At 40.7% G+C, this 14,171-nt stretch overlaps 1 protein-coding gene across 3 annotated transcripts in view; it reads left to right on the top strand.

The window, feature by feature from the left end:
- Positions 1-14,171, top strand: part of adgrb2 (adhesion G protein-coupled receptor B2) — a 186,821-nt gene that overhangs the window by 30,908 nt on the left and 141,742 nt on the right. The gene's annotated exons all lie outside the window — the stretch shown is intronic.

The following is a 14,171-nucleotide window of genomic DNA, read 5'->3' on the forward strand; positions in this document are numbered from 1 at the left end:
AACCATGTCAGGGGATGAAATGACAATGAAAAAAGGCAGATTTCATTTTACATCCTAAAAAATATCACCCGCACATGAAGTTCCTTTTAGTTTGACATTTTTTTTAAATCTCTCTTTATGCTGCATAACGTCTAATCTGTTTGCTTCAGGTGCTATTCTTGTGGGCCTGCCCTCTCTCACAAAAGACCTATTTTCATTCCTCCTTTTATTAGTCTACTTTTTTGGCATTCTCAAGGGACAATTTGGTTTGAACTGTCTTGTTTTAATGTCTGACTCACTTGGTATGTATTTAATAAGTCTGCCTGCCAGCCATACCTGCTTGCATTTCTGACTGTTCCCTTTAGAAGGAGTTGCTGCACAGCGACCCGGAGGTTGGAGAGACTTTCGCAAAGTTTAGATTTAACAATCACATCCTTTTTCATCCACATGTCTTCCCTGACCTTGAGGGACACTTTTTTGTTTTTCTTCCCGCTGACAGCCTGTTTTGTTAAAAGAAAAAAAAACTTCTTCAGTCCCTTAACTTGGACAGGGTCGTTTTTGAATTCCCGAAGGCCAGGCGAGAGTTGGGCACACCTGTCATTCGCTTGTCCTCTCTTTTCACAACTTTGGCTATGAATTATAAATACAGAGTTTTCACTCTTTATCCTTCCCTCTGCATGGAGGGAGCAGAGCGTTATATGCATGTACTCAACACACACAAACTCTGGATCCTCATGGGTTATTAACATATTGTACATCACAGCATTTCATCCATAGCTTATTTCCATTTCCTTTGTTCTCTCGCTCACCCTCCTATGGTCGTCTCTCTTGTCGTACTCGCTCTGCTTTTGCCTCTTTCTTTGTTTTTTTACACCAAAGAGTGACACAGAGGTGAAACATTCTGGACTGGCAACACTTTCTTTTATAAAGTGTGCCTAATCTGCTGTCACTTTTTTCCTATTTTTTTTCCCATCTATCCTTCTTCTCGGTGCTTAATTTAGTGAGTGCCATGATCCCACTTTTGTTCTGGTGTTTGCATTTAGTCTCTGTGTCTATGCAAGTTTGTCCCGCCGGGACTATTTACACATTAAGTTTGAGCCTGTGATTATTTTGACTTGGTTGCTGTGTTGTACTGTTGTACTCAGAAGAGCCGAGGCACTAATATAATTGGCAATTAAATTAAGGAAGCAAGCTTTCCACACACCCCCCGGTGAGTTTGCACAGTGTCTCCTGAAGTGCTCTGCACACATGCACTCAATACTCCGACGAACAGACCCCCTGAAGTAATAAAGTTCCAAAATTGTTTTAAGATGAGCTAAATATGGAATGAGCAGAATTTTCTCCATCACGGTTATCCCTCTACTGTTAGGAATCACACTTTTCACAATAAACTCTTGATCATGAGCCAAGGCCTGGTTTTTCTCGGCCATTGAGTATAATGTGAAAGGGTTTGATGGCTTGATAGTGAAACATATTCTGTTTATTTTGGTTAATCAATTTGAGGTGATGCATGCAGTAATGCTTTCTAAAATGTTGCAGTGAACCAATCAAACACAATATCAAAGTATTGCATGAGAAATTGAATTCAAAGTACTACGATACACTTTAATTTGGTGTGGACGTTGGGGGTCACTGTGGCCAGAAGTGATAATGTAAGAAGTACAGATTCCCTTGATAAAACCTCCTATTTTACTACAAAAGGGTCTGACAGTCTCGCACACACAGTCTTGGGCGCAGATATCGTTCTCAGACATCTCAAAACATGACGAGAAGGCAGCTTTTTCTGTTCATTTGTAACCTCAAAATGTTGGAAAGCACATTGCTAATCTATCATTTACAATTTAAATGAATTTGATTTGAAACATAATGTGAAAAGTAAGTCCTTCCCAAATTTGTTGTGGTAGAACAATACAAAAGAAATGGTTATTGAGTCGATGTACTTTTCACCCCTGAATGTTTTTAATTAAAGAAAGTGCAAAAGTACACACACAGAAGTAATGTGCATCCCCCATTAATGAACCTCAGGCCAAACAGTGAAGCGGGGAGTCTGCATTAGTATGGGAAACACCCCTCTCCTCAACTTTGTAAATTACGCTCTGCTCTGCCCATTACTGAGAGCCCAATGGGAGGGAGGTTTGTTTAGCTCTGCTCCAATGGGAGTGGATGTTGTTTGAAGGCCTGCCATTTCAATCAGGCTTGTTGTTAAGCTGTTGTTGTTTTTTGGGGGAACCTGGCCAGGCTCGTTGCCAGGGGGACACATGTGGTTCATCACGCCTGTAATTGGATTTGATTTTGCGTTCTCTGCTTTTTCCCGATGTTCAATTAGGGGACTCTGCCTCTGAAGACTAGTCCTATAGCGCAAAGGGAAGCGAGCGAGACCAAAAGAGGGAAAGACTGACATGGAGCCCAAAGTGAGCTTGCATGGTGATTAGTGATTTGGGAAAAGTGGGCAATGTTAATTAGTAAGTAGGGGTATTTGGCTGTTTATAATTAGTTTGACTCCTACTCAAAGGTATAGAAGTAGTCTTATACAGGCTTTAAGTGATTGCATTCGAGAGCAGTGTTTTCACCCTTTGTGCATGTGAGCCTATCAATTCAACAGTGACACCAAGGCAGCGGAAGGGAGGAAGTGATATATGTGAGAAGCAGCATCGATTATGACATGGCCTTCCTCTCAGGGGGAACCCTGGTCAGGCCATTTGTTTGACAGGAAGAGAGTGGGGGAAGTCTATTAGCGTGCTGCCCTCGTGGACTGATGACGGGCAGCTGTAACGGCAGGGGCCAAGTCCGCTGGGACCGGCCCGGACAGCGGGAGACGGGGAGGAAGATAGTAGGGAGATGGGACTGACGACTCTCACAACCCCCATGAGTACTCTGAAGGTCAAGATCTTTGTACGCCCTCACATTTCATCTGAAAGTGGACCGAGGACAGTATTTGGTGAAGGGGTTCCAATCATGCCTCTGACCTTCCCCTTTTACTTTGTTAGAAAATCACACATGGTCATATAATGACACATTTCACCCATTTTTGTCCTCATTTATTACAACACTGCGAGGCAGGAAACAGGATGGTTGATTTCAGTCGTTTTAGCAACCCGTCTCCTTGATGTTGTGTTGGGCCCCGACTTGTCTGTAGCCAACATGTCATGGACTGCTCCGCTCAATCTTCTATTTCCAATTATAAATCCATGTTAAATCAGTGCGGTACAGTCACCATCGAAATGAATTATCCGCAGAAGATCTCAAATATTCAGCTTTCTGATCAAAAAGATAGGTGTTTAGATAAGTATGCTTCTAACATCCTGTCCATTATGTTATTGAATGGTTTCCCCCCTTGATTTTCCACGATGGCTCACTGCTGTTGTTGGGTTGTCCTTTGTCTATGCTAAATAACCTACTTGGATGTTCCCAGAAACATACAATAAAATATATTCAAGGGGATTTAAAAAGCCATCTGCACATTTCTATCAGGGGCAGTACATTTAATGCATTTAAAAAACAAAACTTGCTGGATAGTTACAAAGGCTAAAGATGTAGATTAGCCTCAATTCATCTGAATTACATAAAGTCTCTCTGAACGAGCCTTGACGTCTGGCTTATTTGACATGTCTGAAAGCAATGGACTGCAAAAGAAAGCGTTCTCCACTGCTGCACTTTGAATATTGTTAGAAGAGAAGCAACAGCATGCATCTGCAAACATATATTCATTTATGGAGGTAAATGTTTTAACAAAACGAGTTATGTTAAATGAATGTGGTTGATTTTTGCTAAAATGAAACAACAGCTAGAAACAAACTGTGAAACAGTTAAAAAAAAATAAAACAACTGATTGTGTTTCCATGATAGAGCTACCTGAGCATCATATTAAAGCTGCATTAAATGGCTAGGGGTTGAATTGCGTTGCATGAACTGAGATATGAAAACCACTATTTATGGGTCAATTGTGCAGATTACCGCTTGCTGCATTTCGAACAAGCACGATCAGTGAAGCTACTTGGCTCACAACAATTGCTAAGCGGCCTCCTGTGCACCTCAAGCTAAGTCAACATTCGCTCACCGCTTTTACTGTCAGAGATCAAATTTGGGCAGTGATTCCAACTTATCTAAATTTCCCCATAAGATTGTCCAAGCCTACGCATATAGCCCTTAGCTGAGTTTGAGTTAGCAGCAACACTCCTTTTTTTCTAAGCCTTCAAACCTGCCTTGTTATTTTCCCCTGCTATATCCTCCTGACAGCCTTCCTTTCCTCACTGCTACCCACACAACTTGACTGGCAGTGGGTCGCCCTTAGCATTTTATTGTAATCTAAGTCTGGCACTGAATGACCATCAGACAAGGTGCTTATGTAAGCTAGGAATCCATCAGCGCTGGCATGCAACACGGAATTTCATATCGGACTATTTGGAGATTTGTGAGAGCTTTGCTGTATATTTCAGTGGCATTAAGCGTGCTGTACAGTAGCTTGAGAAATGGAGTTTTTTTTTACAAGAGCAAAAAAATCTCTGATTAAAAAGTATGTCTCATTGTACTCTGCATATGTATTCATATGTATGCATGCGCGCAAGAATACATGAGCATGTCGGCAAAAAGAGCAACAGAGAGTGAAGAAAAACAAGTTTATCATTGGGTTTCAGGTCCCTCCAACAACTGTCATGTCCTTGGCTCTCCCATCTCTTCTGCTATACTGCTCCATGCAGGCTGCAGGCGCAAGGCCAAAGAGATGAATCCATCCCAAGTCTTTGACTCTGAGAACAACTGTCTGTGACAGAAGTGAGATTGATTTTTGTCCCCAGGGTGCAATTTGAGATTCAGGCATAAACATGGTCATTTTCATTGCAATCTTGAAAGGTTATGTTGTCTGAAAAGGAATGAAATGATGAATGAAAATGAGTGCCTCTCTCGAAGCCATGCGGACTAAATTGCCACGGAGTCAAGTAAAGGGGAGTTAAAGAAATAGAGTGATGATTGTCCAATTTAAGTGACAGAGAAAAACACAGTGCATTTACAGGTTGTTTGAGCGAAGAGAAGTTTTTCCCCAAAATAACAACAGTAGCAGAGAATATGTTGGGAATTATGCAGAACATATGTGTTTACACGTTTGTAAAAATGTTGTTAAGGTCAGTCCAACAAACATGCACTTTCTCTAATATGGCATACGACATTTCAACATGTAACATCTTAATATCAGGGTTGCTAGATAATGTACCAGCTTTTGTCATTGCATTTCTATTCATGTAGGCTGTTGGGTTGATTATCAGCTTTCAGATCAACAGGGCTGACATGAAAGAGTAATGAGAGTAATTTTTTCTCAGTGCTATCCGTTTTGCAGATCGACAAAATGGAGATTCATGTGTATTCAAGATGTTTTTTGGGAAAGGAATGAGTTTCTCTCCCTTGAGACAGAGCGAGCCACCATGACGTGCCAACACACACACACACACACACACACACACACACACACACACACACACACACACACACACACACACACACACACACACACACACACTGAGACGCATACAGAGAAAACCATGCAGAACTTGTTACCTGATGAGAATTGTCCTATTTCCTTAGATTTTCTTCACCTGGAGGGATTTATATGTGTTAGCGGGAAAAAAACAACATGATAACAGGAGAGATTGTTTGAAAATGTGTGTGTATTTTTTGAACGTGCGTCAGGGATTGGTCGTATTTCATCATTCTTGTGGGGACATCAATCTGTTTACACAGTCACATTGTGGGGATTCTCCTTCCTTATGGGCACAACAATGCATGTCCCTATAGTGTAAATCATTATGGATTAGTCTGGTAGTGGTTGCGGTTATGTTAAATCTTCAGGAAATATATGTCAAAATCAGAGTAATGTCCCCAAAAGTCATGAAAACACAACTGCGTGTGTGTATGTGTGTCTCGACTTGGCCTCTGACTTGTCTGTAGTCGACCTGTCATGGACTGCTCCGCTCAGCATTGCTGTAATATCCACTCATTCTCTTTATTCTTACACACACACACACTTCTGCACTCTGGCCAATGCTGACTCGGGATATATGATGAGGAAAAGAACAGACAAAGAGCTGACAACACCGGGTCACTTGGCTTGCGGCTAAAGGGTTGCATCGGTTGACAAAATGTTCAGCCCGGCGTCCGCGGCGCTTATGAACACTTCATAAAGGAGAAGTTTTTTCACTCTAGCATTTCCTCCCTTCTTTATTCATCAACAACAAGAAAAGGCACGCCTCCCTGCACTTCTGTGATGGCATTATGCACATGGAGCATGTCATCCATCTTAGCTGTGTTGTTGAAAGATTAAACAAAATGGAAGAGAAAAGCCATTTGCTTTATGCAGCTCAGCCCACCAGTCAGCGCCTCCTTATCTCATCATTGATTGGCTGCTGGATTAGCCACCCGTTTTGACCAGTGTGTGGTATCGACGGGATGCCTGCCACAGTGAAGAGAGCCCTCCAAGCCACTGAATAAAACTCAATGGATTGAGGGTGGGGTGTATTGACGCCGACCTGGCAGCTCGTGATCCTAAGACGCATCTTTTGGCTGTTAGCACAGGGGGTCATTCTCAGGGCCGTTATCAGGTGCTCCGAGCATGTGTCGGCAGCGGTGCTGGGCTGTGACACACCGCTCGTTACTCATTTCAAAATTAATACTGTTTAAGTTATTACTTCCCGGGAGGAGTGCATTCATCACACTGATCTTTATATTACCTCTGTGTTACACCCTCAAAATTGGCAACTGCATCCTGTGTGACCTTCAGAACTGGGGATGATTCAATTGCTTCACCTGTGCGTGAATGATCAGGGAATCCAAACAGCATTAATGTCCAATTGACTAATCTTCCAGCTAATTTATGGGTTGATGTGCTCTCTAGCGAACTATACCATAGTCGAAGGGAATGCAGGTGGTCTCACTGTATCAGCACGGATGGTTGGATGGATAGATGGATAAGTAGTCAATTTGAAAGTGATTGTTTTTTAGCCTCAAAAGTGCAATCTAAAAAAAAAAGATTTTAAACAAATTTGTGGAAGAAGAGAAAGACAATTTTATGAAATGTATATATCAACATATGGTGGTGGGATGTATTGTTGCTATATGTTGCCTTTCCTGCTGCTTTTTTCAAAACTGCCTCCTTACCAGAAATGTATTGTCATGATGAATATAAAACAGTGTGTGTTTGTGTTTTTTGCGTGCCAATATCTTTGTCCATTTGTATTTTTTTTTACGCAAACATGAATCTATTCACACTTTGACTGTGCTTTTGAATATGGTGTGTATAATACCTCAGTACGGAATGTGTGTGTTCGCCCCTGTGTGTGGATGCGTGTCTGTGTGTGCTCGTCTATCAGCACCTAGCGATCCCTGTGCCGTGTGTTTGTGTTTATACACTCGGACTGGCTTCTGAATCACGCTGGGTTGTCGGGCCTCTCTGACGCCCTGCTGCCGGTCTGCAGCCGGAGATAAAGTTCTGGCCTAAAGGAGAGAAGGCAGACCGCATCCACCCTCCCTCTACTTAATCCGCCCTCTCTCCCTCTCATCCCACTCTTGCCCCTTCTCTCCATCTCCCTATCTCTCCCTTTGCTTACCACCTCTCAGACCTGTGTCCTTCAATACGCCACACTCTCTCTCTCTCTCTCTCTCATTGTATCTCCCCTTGCTCTTTTTTCCCCCCACCTTCCCTCTGCTACTTTTTTTCTGCCCTGTCTGCAGACTTTTTTTCTGTCCATCTTTCCTTCCAAACCAATTCCATATCAACCTCTCTTTCTCCACCCACTCCTCCTGCATTGGTCCCTCACCTCAGATACTGGGTCGCCATTTCCTTGGAGAATTGCTGTCTTTGAATTGGTTTTGATTCAATGTACACGTAGTATGTATGTGTTTTATTCACTCAATTATTGCATACAATACAATTAGTAAAGCCACAATCCATAATACAAAACAAACACTGAAAAGGTAGATGATGATAAACCAATGTGGTGTCTTTTCTCTCTCTGTGCTTTTTTTTAACATTAGCGATTCTGCCTGCATGCAGTAGTAACTGACGTTTGTTTGCGGGTGATTTGTGTACCCTTGACAACCTTACTAATGACATCCTTAGTTTTAGTGGCAGACGCTACAACATACAGCGTTGCAACATCTGGACACTTGAGAAGGAAGGAAGACAGACAGCAAGTGATAGTCACTTTGGTGTGTACTACTTGCTACAGGCTTATTTTACACCTGTATGGGTGCTATAATTCTAAAAGTATTGGAAGGCCTTGAAAGTCACAGAAGAACATTTCAGCTATCGAAAAACACTTAGAAATGCATTGCCGTGCCTTGATAAATATCAAATGGGCACTGCTCTTGCCTCTTAAGAAAAGTATGCCATTTTCGAAAGCAGGCTATTAGTGTTTGGATTCAATTTCTACCTATCAGACTCATTACTTCTTAGTCACTCACCAATATGAATATCAACTTCCAGAGACCTGACATTATCTATAACATTAACTTTGCTTTATTGCAGAGAGATCTTTGTAATTCTTTCCTCGGTGGTATGTTAAAGGAAATCTAAAAATCTGAGATTCGGGAGGCACATGTCGAACCATCCCAACAATGCAAGAATTCATTGTTTGAATTTTTCTATAATAATACTTTGATATAAATACTTTTCAATTCATTGACAACACATCTTTTGAACGCAATGTGTGTAGGCAGCCATTATTCAGACGTCTGTATGTATTCAGCTCAGTCAATTGCTTCACAGATGAACAAGTTGTGCGCAACTTCTTTACTATGCAAGAATACTCAAGGTCCAATGTTATGTATTCTTCTCAAGCATGTCTCGAGTCTCTGCAATGTTATTGTTCTGTATTGTTAGAGTCAATCTCATGGTAATTAACATAACGCTGCATTTCACATGGTTTAGAGCAATGTTTAGTTGAGATATTTAAAAAAAAAACATGTCAGTTCCTGAATGTAAGTAGTGGTTCCTAAATGTGTTGTGAGGCAGCAATTCAACTTGAATTAATTTAGATGTGCAGTTGCTTCAGGCATATATAGGCATATGTTGTATTATTTACTTAACTGGCATCGACAATTCTGTCTGACTTCTTTGCAAACTCAACTCTCTGGTTATTGGCAGTCTCTAGTTAGCATGAACCTCAGATAACAGCTCCCGCCTCACTTAAAATGAGTTTGTTTCACAACAGTTACGTGTTGAAGGACAGCCTCCCCTAGTCTCGCATCCCGTTCTCTTATACTGGAGCGAATCATCCACTATCTGCGCACTTTTTTGCAGATCTAGAACACATCAGCAATTAATGCGTCCTCACTGCCATACAATGTTAAATCTATGGGGATTATTTAGTTTATTTGTGCTAAAATATCCAGACAGACTCAGTCTGTGTGAGAATGATTGTCCTCTGCCACTGCCATTAGCATTTGCATTTCAATAGTCCTCGCTTGATTGAACACCAACAACAGCATAAGTGCTTTGGAAGGGCAATTTCCTTTTTTCTTCAAAACAAATATCCATACTTATTGATGTCTCTCTTCACCAGAAGCAATACTCAAAAATTGTCCATCACTTTACATTTTTCTATTTCTGAAAATATTCCATCTAAATTGTAGTCTTCATATTGTATTTTTACTTTTTGTCTACTATTTCATTAATTTATATATCATTGATGCCAAATCTTTTCATAATCGAGTCGACTTCCATTACTACAACAGCATTTGATATTAAAAATGACCCTGGAGATTACAATGTTTGTCTGCCGGCCGGTCCGCCACTTTGAAATATCTTAAAAACGGATTGCCATGATATTATGTACAGACATGCATGGTGCCCAGCGGTTGAATACTAATTACTTTGATGATCACCTAGCTTTTCCTGTTGCGCCAACAACAGTGAAATGGTCTTTTTGTCACCCTGTGAAATATTCCATCTATCTAATGGATTGCCACTGAATTTGGTATATCGACTTTGTTGAACCTCTGACTTTTTCTCAAGGGCTCAGTGGGGTTGTTATTTGAAATCCAACTACTGGATGGATCCATATGACATTCATCACAGATATTTATTTTCTCTTCAGAATAAATCATAACAACTTTGGTGATTACCTAACTTACAGAAGCATCGGCTCAGTCAACATTTTTATGTGTCTCACATTTAAGTTTGCGACCAATTACACTACTTACAAAACTAATGAATTTCTCATCAGCCTCTGGCTCTAATTAGCAAATTAGAATTTAAACACGGAAATAATCAGCACTTTTGCATTGTCAGTTTGAGCACGCTAGCGCACTGATGTCAGCATTTAGCTTAAAGCACTGCTTTTTCTATGGATGTGTGATATAAAGGGTGGGAAACCCCCCAGATACTCCGGAGGTTTGCTAATCATTGTCAGAATGTATATGTTGAAGTTTTTGGGAGAATTCCAGCACCTTTTTTTAAAAATGACTGTGACAATGTTGACACAAACATACACACAAACGTAAAAAATACCTTGTACACCAATGCACACATTCACAAACGTGTCCACTTGAGAAAAAGGCCTCAGTATTTAGAAAAGGTGTTCCATTTTTTCTGTCTCCAACTGCACACATTTGTACAACAGAGGTATTTTTGTATGACCTCACTGAATGTCTATCTGCAAACCACAATGGCAGCATGCATTTGGTACCAGCAGCCAATGCCAGAGGCAGACTTTATGCTCAGGTTGTGTGATGGAGTATTGATCATGAAGAGAGGAGTGTGTGACCGTGAGTCCTGAATAGCCTACAACGTATACATTGCTCCAACCACTGTGACTCATTCAGGTGTAATTTTATGTGACGGTCATTATAAAGATTGACCATTTATTTTTCTGCCGCATGTCAGTGAGTCACCTTTTAAGTGCAGGAACATAATTTCCCCCTTTTTTTCTCCTTTCACACTCTTTCTTTTTCCCTAATTTCCACCGTCTGTTCACCATCACTCTCTCTATGTATCGGACAGTGCACGAGGCCAGAAGAATATAAGTGAAGCAGACACAAAATGTATCCTGTGAAAGACAGGTCTGGATAAATAAAGAAGAGGTAGAGTCAGCCCTACCCGGGAAGGAAATGCTGGAGGGAGACGAGGGAGACGAGGGACCCCCATACCTCCCTCCCCTTAAGGCAGCTGTCAGATTTTGAGAGGACGATGAACAGGAGAGAAATAGGGTATAAAGGAGGAAAAGTTGAGGTGAGCTGTGTTCAGGAAGGGGAGTTGTAGGCTGGAAGGGTGATGAAGAAAGAGATAGGGACCAAGGCAGTCATGGTAAATGAGTCCAGGGTGGATGCAACATGTTCCGATATAAGTAGACTTAGTCTTCGTGAAAGGTTATTAAACTGACTGAGATGTTAAGCTGCGATTGTGTTAAATAGTGTCTCAACATCAACATTCTAAGGGGAGATCTGTTGTACTGGAATCACTTACAAGAAAGTTCAGCCCAAACTCTATGACTATGTTTTTAGCCTCGATTAGGGAGTTGTTCTATTTCATTACGGTTCGTTAAAAGCAACATAACCCCATGTCAGCTTTTTAGGAGCTGTTGTCCTTTTATTAATTAGTTTTGAAAAGGTATCTTAAACCCTACGGCTATTTCCTCGATCCACAGGGGAGCACACGATCCTTCAGTGAATGTGAAAACATGAAACCCAAAATTGCAATAACAACATGTTCACCTGACAGCCATGATGTGTCAGGTTTTAAATAGTTTAATGGGACATCATCGGACTGTCAGAGCTATTTAGTTAAACACAAACAATTATCATAACAATTGAAATTTGAAAGTTAGGAATTAAATATGGGAGTTCTAGTACACACCTGTATGTGTATGTCTTGATCGGACTTTGAATAACTCTTTTAGAAGAGCTTAAGTTTTTTTTAAATTAGGCTCCCCACAAGACATGATGTTCTCCACACATGCTGGTGTCTGCAATTCAGTCATTCTGGCAATAAAGTCATGTTTCTATATGCCAAAAGGCTGTTAGTCATGGTGTGTACTAGAAGTAGATAATATGATAGGACAATTTCCTACTAGTCACTTCCCTGCACATCTCTTTATATATCATATTTGAATACACTTGTCACTTACCCATTATACTTTCACATACGGTTACAGCACACATGTCTATAGTACTGTTATCTGTTTGTCTGTGCATTTTTGATTTTATATTCTATAAGAATTATGTTTCTATTTCTTGCACTGTGTTGATTCTTGTTGATCGTCTAATTTATGCACCACCCGCCAAGACAAATTACTGAAATGTGAAACATACCTGGCAATAAATGGTTCTGATTCTGATTTAGTTGTGAAACGTATATAGTGATTGGTACGGCAAAAAAAAAAAAAAAAAAGAGTTGTAAAACACACTTCAATCAAACTAAAAAAAACAGCTGCAATGTGTGCAACAATCTGCTCAAACTACACTTCATACAATTTTGCCAAAAACCTGATTGAACTCACCAAGCTGTCTACCCGCTTAGCAGCAGGTCACCCATAATTGTATGCAGTTTGCTGCAGCAGAATGCCAGATTATCTGTGGACGGAGACAAAGGTGCTCGCTCACGCGCACACACACAGGCCTGGATTGAGACTACTTTTTTATAACAAATGCAATGCAGTCCAAGGTTTATTCCAGATTTATTCTTCTGTGGCATTCGACAGAAAGCTGAAAATATACACTGTTGTACACTGGACATACATTTATTTTTATTCAGGCGCGTAGTGTACTGATTTTTCTAATTTGCCATTTACTTGCACTTGCTGCCTTTTGCAGCACTTTGTACGTGATTCTCCAGCAGTACACAGCAGCGTTTATTTCTAACTCATAATGCTCATGTTTTTTGAATGTATTTGGTAGAAGCCTGTTGTTCTAGTTAAATATATGAAAAGATGTCTTCTCAGGATGCCACATTATGACTCCTTCCATAACCATAAAAACATTAGTATCACCATTTTGATGGCTTGTGTTAATTTTTCTCAGTATGACGATGGCTTTAATGTTGGCGTGTTGCTAAATTACTATATGGAGGAGTATTTTGACTCTGTCGCGGCGGTCCTGTTGAGTATGTGCATTGAGTAAAATGGCACTTAGTAAGGCATCGAAAAACTGCAGAGCTTTTCCATTTTCCAGGCAGAACAGCCAAACTACTCTCCATTACACACTCAACGTTAAAAGTGTGATTCATTGGTTTTACTTAAAATGCACCTTTCCACAACAATAGCACTTAAACAGCAGTTAAACATAGACGGGATTGAACAATTACCCTGACATTTTGCTTATAATAGTCAATCTTGTACTACACCTCCTTGTTGACTTTGCTGTACACTTGTTTCTGCTTTATGTCATCTGGGAGGACATGGAAGAACAAGTGACACTGCATTGTTTGTCAGTAGAAATGGATTTGCACTCATGTATTTTAATAACTAATTAAATTGAAGTGCACAAACTGTTTATTATGTTCCATGATGCCATCCACATTGAGCCATTGGGCCTTTTAAGCCCAATTGTTCACTTGTAACCTTCATGTTCAGATTTGTATGGTCCACATTGGAATGCAGATCATGTACTTTTGTCTCCATGCCTGCAATTAGAATATAGCTTTAAGCTATGTAATTGCATCACTGCATCATATCTGCATGTGTGGTAATGTAATATAATATAATTTAAAGGTACAACTGTAGATACTAGCTCCAGTCAGAGAATCACATGATACAAACATCCAAAAACAACATTGCATTAAAATGAATGTTGATTCATGAATATACAGACTAGTATTCGGCCTAAAATGGTGGGTATTTACCAAGACAGTGAAGAAAAACGGCAGTACAACACCACCCAGACACATCTTGCAGCTGGTCAATAGCTTCGTGTGAAAGGTCGGCTGTCCTCTGTCACCCTGTGGCTGACACAGCTTCACCGTTGACACTGACAACCTTGACCGCTGAACCCCCAGCCGAGGGTTGACACGTGTCAAACAGGAGAAGGAAAAAGCTCTCACACACAGATGCAGGTGCTGGGTAGATTCATGTCCCGGTGTATTTCCTGCTGACATGATGGATACTTGGAGCTTGTGTTTGCCAATTCAATCTCCACCACACCTACCCCCATGTTAGACTGCTTCTGAGCCCTTCAGGTATGTGTACGACACAATTTGAATAGGACACGTATCC

The sequence above is a fragment of the Clinocottus analis genome, unplaced genomic scaffold (genome assembly GCF_023055335.1).
Source record: "Clinocottus analis isolate CAN_PGR_092001 unplaced genomic scaffold, fCliAna1.0.p SCAF_14, whole genome shotgun sequence".
Lineage (NCBI taxonomy): Eukaryota > Metazoa > Chordata > Actinopteri > Perciformes > Cottidae > Clinocottus > Clinocottus analis.